A 9,822-nucleotide genomic window follows, 5' to 3' on the forward strand; every position below is an offset into this window, starting at 1 on the left:
AAAAGAGAAGAGGGGGAAAGAGAGGGTAGGTGTGGATACACGGCCACGGTGGAGGGGATTATACGTTTAACTGAAAATGTCTGTCCACAATGGACGATCCCACAAAGAGCACCGATATTTCCATTCCAGGTCTCTGCTCGGTGGGAGAGTGATTTTTATAAATGGAGGTCTACTTCAAGGGCTGTCAAATGTTAGCCTTGCAAGCCGCCTGCAAAAACAAGTCAAGGGGTGGAGAGGAGGGTAGAAATAAGCATTTATTTAAAAAAAAAGTCTAAAGACTAACAAAGAGCAGGGGGGGGACTTCTCTCACACAATCCCCACTGATATGAAAGATCAATGAACATATCCCTTCAGTTTCAATGGGGCTTGGGTAAGAGGACAACCCACAAGATTGTGGCTAAATATAGAGGGATGTTTCGCTGCCACCACTATGGTCTATTTAAACAGAACGCAATCAAAAGGGCTGCTACTTAAGTCAGAAGACAAGGCAGATAATATATTTAATTCTGCCCACTTGCAATATTTTCCTCGTGGAAACTGCTCGCCCCGAGCTGCCTTTACTCATGCTGGGGAACATTTGTGGATACCTGTATTTTCTCCCCAACATAGGTAAACGCTGAGGATGGGGAAACGAGGGTTGCCAGGCTCCTCCTGGCCACCGGTGGGGAATGGAGGAGGTAGAGTGGCCAGATGATGGTTGGGAAAGTCCTGGAAATATGAGCCTGGAGCCTGGGAAAGACAGGGACCTCGGAGGAGTAAAATGCCACAGAGTCATTTTCTCCAGGTGAACTGATCTCTGTTGCCTGGAGATCAGTTTTAACCCCAGCCAGGATATCTCCAGCCACCACCTGGAGGCTGGCAACCCTAGGGGCAACCCAAGAAAGGGTCTTCTTGGTTACAGCACCAAATCTATCGAATCCCCCTCAATCCCCATCTTTTCTCTTTTCTCTGGCACTCCCTTACTGACCCTCTCTCTTGTTTGTTTTTAAACTGTTTTTCTTCGAGTTGATTTTTAATGTCTTTTTTGTGGTTGTCCTCCACTGACTTGAGGGCCCTAACTGGGTGGGAAGAGGGGATTATAAACGTTTCAAATTAGAAACAACAACAAGCAAAGCTGTCTGGGGGTGGTGATTTGTTGGCGGGCAGAACAGTGCAAGGGGAAAGAGGTAAAGCCTTCTCCAGCTCCCTGTTGGCCTTCCCATTTAAACTGCAACCTGTGCAGTTGCAATCTGTTAAAAAAAAATCATCAGGAAAAATAATCATGGCATGGAATCTGAGAGGACAGCAAATTTTACTGACCCCAGTGGGAAGACACAGAAAATGTTATTCCACCCCCCAGTTAGTAAAACCTGCTGTCATCCCAGATCTGGAGTTCCTCGTGTAGCACCTGAAGGCACAGGCTTCAACATCCATCCCACAGTTATGGAACTATGAACCTGGCCAGTGGCAAGAAGGGAAAGTTCCAGAGAGGGGAACCCCCCACGTACTCCACCGGAAGTTCCATGGAAGGGGTATGACTAATAAACAAACAAATCATTATGGGCCAATTCACACATTATCAAGTCCTAGTGTCCCACACAGTTCCTGTTGATGAGATGACTTCTTGGAGCCCTATACATGGAACACAATTCCTAGGCATGCACAGATTCAGAAGGCGACTGTGGGACATGGGGAGAGGGGGCTTACTCCTTCCTCATCTGCACTGCCTTCCCAACCTGAGATTACATCCATCCATCCATCCATCCATCCATCCATCTATCCATCCATCATCTATCTATCTATCCATCCATCATCTATCTATCTATCTATCTATCTATCTATCTATCTATCTATCCATCATCTATCTATCTATCTATCTATCTATCTATCTATCTATCTATCCATCATCTATCTATCTATCTATCTATCTATCTATCTATCTATCTATCTATCTATCTATCTCTATCTATATCCCGCCCTCCCTGCTGAAGCAGGCTCAGGGCAGCTTACATAAAGTTTTATTAAACAGAGAAAACAGAGAATTGGATAAAATGTAAATATAAATATAAAAACCCTACATAAAGTGCTAGTGCATATCATATGACGATGGCGAGGCGTCAGTAGCATAAGGGTACAGTCAGCAGGCAGCTCAGTCTGGGTCATATTGGCATATGCAGGCTGTCGATGGTAGTATTCATGTTGGGGCCTGGACCTCAGCTGGTAAAGTCCCGCTCACTAATCAAAGGCCTGGTGGAAGAGCTCCGTCTTGCAGGCTCTGCAGAACTGCAAGAGGTCCCGCAGGCCCCTGATGTCTTCTGGGAGTTCGTTCTACCAGTATGGAGCCGCCACTGAGAAGGCCCTGGCCCTCATCAAAGCCAGCCTTCTAGGAGCTATTATTTGGTTCACTGGGGAAACTTACATTTATTGATAGGTCCATGTTAAGTTTCCACAGCAAAACAAATGTTGGCTCTCTTGGTCCATTTCAGGTGCTGGTGCTGGTGAGGAGGTTCAAACTGCCTCTCCCCGTGTGCCATGATCCCAATCCAAATTTGCCTCACATGTGCCTGGAAATTAAATACTAAGAATGATAATCCCAGAGCAAGTCGGTCAACGGGACACATGGGGAACATTGGTTGCTGAAGTGGACTGAAACAGCATTATTTAGCAGGTGTGAAAGTACCTACAGACTTTGGAATGTGTGAATCACTTCAGTCCAGCGGCTGGTTAGGTGTAAAGAGTTCCCGCTCTTCAAAAGGTCTCCCCTCACCTTTCAGTGTAGGGGTTACTCTACATGCATAACAGAATGAAGAAAGGTTGAGTCCAGTGGCACCTTTAAGACCAACAAAGTTTTATTCAAGGTATAAGCTTTTTTTGTGCAAGCACCCTTCTTCAGATACAAAGTCAGAGTCCAGTAGCACCTTTAAGACCAACGAAGTTTTATTCAAGGTGTGAGCTTTCCTGTGCACTCATAGTTCATCAGACAATGAAATGGAATTACAGATCACAGTTGTATATACAGATGGTGGCTTGTTAAATTAGCATGCAAAATAGTGAAGTGGTTTTTTAACAGATAAAAAGAACCGACAAGCTTGGTTTCTGGTTATCATCTGTTTGGGTTCAACTGGGGGGGGGGGGAACAACACTGCAAATAATAAATATGTCAGAACTGGAGATTGATATACCCTAAACTGTGAGGATTCAAGGATCAAACAGGGATAATAAGTTTAGTTTATATGGTTATCATTTATTTGGGTTCAATTCTGGGTAGAAAACAGTGAAGGAAACACATTTGTCAAAATTGGAGATGGATTACCTTGAATTACCCTGAATAAAACTTTGTTAGTACTAAAGGTGCCGCTGGACTCAAACTTTGGTCTGCTGCTTCAGACCAACACAGCTGCCCACCTGAATCTATTAGAGGATGATGCTGTCTCCAGCAGAGTGAACAGGTGAGCTGGCTTCATGGGCCCTTGGGAACGCTCACAGAAGTGCAGATTCGGAGAAACATCACTATGTCAGATGCTACCCAATTGGCACTACCTCTGTCCTCTGTTCCAGCTGCCATGCAGCATGGAACCCATGGGATAACTGTGCGGTGCAAGACTACAACCATCTCACATGTGGATGGCTCTTGGAGAGCCTGAACCACATCAGGAAAATTATATGCCAGCAGGGGTCATTTCCTGCAGGAGCGCACAGGAGCGGAGCTCCGGCAGTAAAGAGCCCAGGGGGCGGGCATATGCAACAAGCCCCACCCCCTGCTCCCAGCAGCCCCCAGTCAGAGCAAGAATCAGCCAGGTAAGCTGCAGAGCCCCCCCCCCAGCCCCCTGGCCCAAAACAGTCCAGTGGCACCTTTAAGACCAGGTTTTATTCAGGTACAAACTCTCCCTCCTCTGCGAGGACAGATCTGCACGTCCATCCTCCCCCAATAGCTAGCAATCCAAAACAGTCCAGTGGAGCCTGAGCGGTGGGTGTTGCCTTCTGACACACTTCTGGTGATGCCAGGGGGTGTGGCATATGCAAATAAGTTATGCTAATGAGTTATTCTAATGAGCTCCTGCACCTCTTTTTCTACGAAATGACTCCTGTATGCCAGTACCATGATGGCGCTCAAACACGCTTCTTGCTTGCATCGTGTACATAAATATAACCATCGCTCAGTTCATCAGTAACATAAAACTGTGGTCAGCTGGCCTCAGCCTCACATGTTCCCTCTTCCCCTCCCATGCTCCAGATTCTTCCTGTGCCACAGAAGTGTATTTTGCCCTCCCTTCTGACAAACTATGGTTTGATTGTGGAGGTCAAGTGTAAAGGATACTTTGCTGGAACAGATGTAAAGGCAAAATTTGGTTAGCCACTAAAGAGAGGGAACTGGGGTGTGTGAAGGAAGCACAGATGTCTGTGGTTCATGCATGGAACCATAGTTTGGCCTGAAAAGCCATGGGCTTCTGTTGCACTCTTGTTTTGCAGCAATTCTGGAATCTCTGCCGCTTGAATGGCACCCCTGAAGAAATGTCAGAGGAGAAAGTTCCAAAGCCATCTTACACAAATCTACTTTATATCCATTGTGAATTTCTCCCCTACTTGAACAAGGACTATTCCAGTTAAAACATTCACATCTGTCCTGACCTGGATAGCCCAGACAAGCCTGATCCCGTCAGATCTTGGAAGCTAAGCAGGGCTGACTCTGGCAAGTACTTGGAAGGGTGACCTCCAATGAATACCAGGGCCAGGGCTCAGAAACATGTAATATCAAGCCGCCTCTCTGAAAAATGTCCAAGCCCCCAGTAGGGGTCGTCAGAAGTCAACCATGACTTCCAGGCAAGCGCATAAAACACACACACACACACACTATATATCTATATTTTTTAAAAAACAAACATTAACATCTGCAGCATGCTGTCAGGAGTCATATTCACCGATGTGAACTCTCTGATATTTTTGAAAAAAGATTGATCATTAGGGCACGGAATGCTTTCTGACAACTTCTTCATGTCCCTGACTGACACAGGATATTTTACACATCCCTCAGGCTTCCCCGGAACACGTTGCTAACCAGGAATTTGACCTGTGGCTGACATGTGTACACCAGAAAAGGTTAAAACTCTTTCAGGATCACACTGTTTGTTCCTTTCCCTTGATACATATCAGGCAAAAACATAAATTAATATTTTAATTCTCTTTCTAAGATGTTTCAGGAGGCCGAAGTGAAATTTCAGGGAACTTGACTGATGTTTGTTTATCTGTCAACAAACATGCAAGGCAACCATCTTAAGTTCCCTGAGCATCAAATAGAAGACCCTGATCCGTTGTATGGATACTGTCCGGCACCAGCTTGAAATCTATGCATACGAACAGTGTGACCTGTTTTAATATATATGCTGTTTTATACTTTTGTTTTTATATTTAATAATGTATTGTCATTTTATGATGTCTTGATTTGCTCTGTGATTTGCTCTGAGCCCGTTTGCAGAGAGGCAGAATATAAATTAAACAAATAAATTTTTAAAAGTTTTAAAATTTTAAATATCCCAGGATTCCAGACTTCCTTTTTATGCTGTTTTTGGTGCCATGCTGTTCAAAACTGTGCTGTGTTTTCTAAATAAGAGATTCCCCTTTCTTTAATTTACAATTGCATACAAAAAAACAACAACCCTGCATGGACTGTGAACTGATTTTCTTTATTGTATTCAAATTATTTCTATCCTGCTTTTCTGGGGTGGGGGGGAACAGGCTGCTAACTGAAGAATAATTTTCTGGGAGTAAGCCCTGTCAATTACAATGGTAATTCTGAACAGACCTGTATAGGATTGATCTCAAGAACAACTTGCTCAAAGGGGCTAACAACCCCTCCCCCTGAAAATGAAATAAGACAATCAACAATAACACTCAAAATTCATAGATGAAAACTGAGACAGAATTGACCTTTTGTCTATACCTGGGGATATATTCAACCTGCTTTGGCAGGACCATTAGTGGTCATCAAACCCATTCAGCCAGCTCCAATAGAGCCACCCAGCACCTGGCTACTCTCATCAACGCTATTGTAAATCCAGACTCTCCCCCCCCCCCGGACATCATTGGTCACACCTATGTTTTGCTCCTCCTGGTGTCACACCCCCTGGGAACCTTTATTGCTCCAGGTAATCTTTTGTCTTCACTTGAGGCAAGCCCCTCAAAGCCTCCCATTAGTCCACATTGTGTTCCAATGTCTATATCCATTCAAGCATATGGCCATCAAGGTGTGCAACCCTAAGGGTGCCTACTTTTTGAGTACACCCCGAAAGTCTCTCCTTTGGGCTTCCTTTCCATAGCGCATAATGCTGACCATTGGCACTGTTCTCTTCAAGGACCTCTGCACATCTGGACAGGTAATATAACCTCTGTAACTGACCCTTCTATTTGTTATCATCACCTCTGTTTTTCTTAGTTCTGAATTGCATGCTCTTTCTTGAATGCTTAGTGAGCTTGTAATTAGGGAAATTCTTCAATAAAAACTATTTAATTTACTCTTCAAATCTAGAGTTTTCCTAGTGTACCGGACCTTGGTATAAACAGATGTTCTATCCCTGATACCCTCTGGCCTGGCCTGCTGCCTAGTTAATTTCCCACAACATTGAGGCAGGCCATTGGTGGTGACAATAACATGACCAACAGCTGCAGTGGCTTGTGTGCAGCTCTGTAGTGAGGAAACAACATATGTTACTTCTTCACACAGTGCGACTAACTTATGGCACTCACTGCCACAAAATGGAGTAATGAAGACTAGATCAGATGGCTTTAAAAGGGTATTGGACCAATTTGTGAAGGATGGACCAATGTGTCCATCCACAGCTATCAGCCTTTCGGGCTAAACAGAATCTCCATTGTTGGAGGCAGTTCCCTTCTGAATAAAAGTTGCTTGAGGGCAGAAGCAGGAGATGACTGGCTTCCATGCCCTTCTTCTATGCCTTCCGGGAGAATCTGATTGGCCACTGTGAAATCTGGATGCTCACTTGGTCCAGCAGGGCTGCTGCTGCTTCTGCTTCTTGTTCTTCTTCTTCGTCGTCGTCTTCTTCATCTTCTTCAAAAACTCGATTCATATTTGATTGAATTACAGGTTAACATGAAGAAAAGACAAAATTATAAAATGATTCAGGTGTGTAGCCATGTTGGTCTGAAGCAGTAGAACAAGGTTTGATTCCAGTGGCACCTTTAAGACATGAAAGCTTATACCCAGAATTAAGCTTTGTTGGTCTTAGATGCCACTGGAATCAAACTTTATAAAATGATGTCATTCACCAACAAGGATAATAGGGGTATAAAAGGCAGGTAAGATATCAGTAAAGTATTTTACAGCTGTTCAAGTAAAACATGTATTAATTCTATTCTGTACATGGACTTTATATTCTCAGTAATCCAATTAAACATATTAAGATCTCAGAGGTAAAACTGAAACAACAGACATGTATCTGCTCACTGAAGAGGAGGATAAATGTAGCAAGGCGAATTTTCAAAAAGCAAAATGAAACAGTACAGTCTTTATGTGCTTTCAGAAGACAATAAGAGAGGCAGACAGGCTTCACAGGAGATTGTTCCAAATTATGGGTAAAGATTTCCTAAATGTTTGCAGAGGCAGAAATGTGGTGTCTGAACAATCTGCCCTGTTTTAAGTTTCCAAAAATAAGAAATGTTTGAGTAACAAGAAATCTTCTAGAGGTGGTAAAAAAGAAAACCAAGAGCAAATATTCTAAAAATAAGGACGAGGTGTTTTGCAGTAACATGATGGACAGCAGTACCCACTGTGAAAATTAAATTGTTAAGATGATAAAGGACCAATGGTAATTATTAAACAGGGACCTGTTTCCCATGCCATATTGAAGAACATACATAACTTAAGAATAAAAGAAGTGCCCTGATGGACCAGGGGTCCATCAAGTCTAGCATGCTGTTTTATACAGTGGCCAACCAGCTGCCCTGGAGGGCCAACAAACAGGATATAGAGGACAAGGCCTGTTGGAGTAAAGGCAACTCAGCATGCCTGGGCCTTGGGGTTGGGGAGAGACACTATATTTCTCTTTGTGTTAGAACCAGATAGTGTGTGTTGTCTTCTTACTATTTCTTTATTTTATTTTATTTATTTATTATTATAGAGTGCCTCTTGTTGTCTAAGCTGGGAGTTCCGCTGATTCCTCCTCCTTGTCCTGTCTCTTTATGTTCTCTAGTTTTATGTTCTCCCCTTCTTCTCATGCCCTTCCATGAACCCAGACCTGTCTGCAGGTCTCTCTTGGCAGAAGCCATGCTGAGCTAGTCTAGACTTGCCTAAATGAACTAGACATGCACTCACCCAATGCCAGAGAAGCTAGCCAGTTGGGTTAGGGAAAAGCAGGGCTATTTTGGGGCAGGAACGCACAGGAACGGAGTTCCGGCTGGCTTCCAAGTTGGCCACACCCAGCAGGAAATAATAGGCCACACCCAACAGCAGAAACTCATTAGGATTGGCTACATTAGGGTGTGTGGCCTAATATGCAAAGGAGTTCCTGCTACAAAAAAGCCTTGGGTTTGGACAACAAACAAGGTAAACAGAATAAGAAGCAAAAGGTGGGTGTGGCTGGATGAGCACACTTCTGGTAACATGGGGGAGTGGCCTAGTATGCCAATGAGCGGTGCTGTTGGGGGTGTGGACTAATATGCTAATGAGTTTCTGCTGTTGGGTGTGGCCTAATATGCTAATGAGTTCCTGCTGGGCTTTTTCTACCAAAAAAGCCCTGGGGGAAAGTATTGTTTAGATTAGGTTTATAGGGTTGCCAACTCCAGTTTGGGAACTATCCAGACATTTGGGGGCAAAGCCTGTGGAGAATGCAGTTTGGGGTGGGGAGAGGAGGGAACTCAGCAGAGATATAATGCTTTGGAGCCACCCTCCAAAGTTGTCGCTTCCTCTTTCAGTGTTTCTCTTCATTTTTAACTCTTTTCTCAATTCACCACCTTAATTGCCAGAGAGAAGCAGTCATCCCACATTTCAATAAAATTCTCAAGCGTGGTGTCTGTTGTTATCAGTTTTATATCTGATATGTGTTCTCAATGTGGTGGGACATTCCAAGGATGGAACATTCCAAGGCCCTCCCAAGCAAGGCTCCCTCTAAGCTGTGGAGTCTCGTGAGCAAAAGTTCCACCTTGTGAGCTACTGGCATGAAAGCTGTGAGCAGGCAATTTGGCTACTGCGTAAATTAGATTGCTCTGGAGCCATCCTTCCTGAGCTGAGACAAAAATGTGTGAGCTGGAGCTAGCTCACAAAACTGTGAGCTAGCTCATACTAACTCAGCTTAGAGGGAACATTGCTCCCAAGAGGGATGAGCCCTCAGAAACTGCTCAAGGATACTTCCAAACAATCCGGCCTATGCTTCTTGGTTATGTTTTTGAATATAAAATAGTATAACATACCCCAGTATTACAAACTCTGCACTGTATATAACAATATAGCTTTTATCAGTATCCTCATAACAAGAGTTTTTAGTCGATATATATTTATTAGTAACGATTTTTTTAAGTGCTCTTGGATTCAGACATCAATGTAGTCAGAATTTTTTAAAGCAAAGTGTTTACTGTTTGGTATTTATACTCTGCTTGGTTTTGGTATTTTTGATGTAGTATTAAAATCTTTAATTAAAAAGAAAGAAAGAAAGAAACTGCTCAAGGATGCTGTGACAATTGTTTGGTGCAGCTTGAGTGGGTCTTGTTATTTCTCTGTTCTAAGGATAGGTGTGTGTGGAAGTACAACCTTTACCTTTCCTGTTTTGCCAGGGAAAGCCCAGGATTATATCGTGCCACTGCCCTCTATTGAGTAGCATGTTAATCTGTGAATAA

This window comes from Gekko japonicus, unplaced genomic scaffold (assembly GCF_001447785.1).
Source record: "Gekko japonicus isolate JY-2015 unplaced genomic scaffold, Gekko_japonicus_V1.1 scaffold508, whole genome shotgun sequence".
In the NCBI taxonomy this organism is placed as follows: domain Eukaryota; kingdom Metazoa; phylum Chordata; class Lepidosauria; order Squamata; family Gekkonidae; genus Gekko; species Gekko japonicus.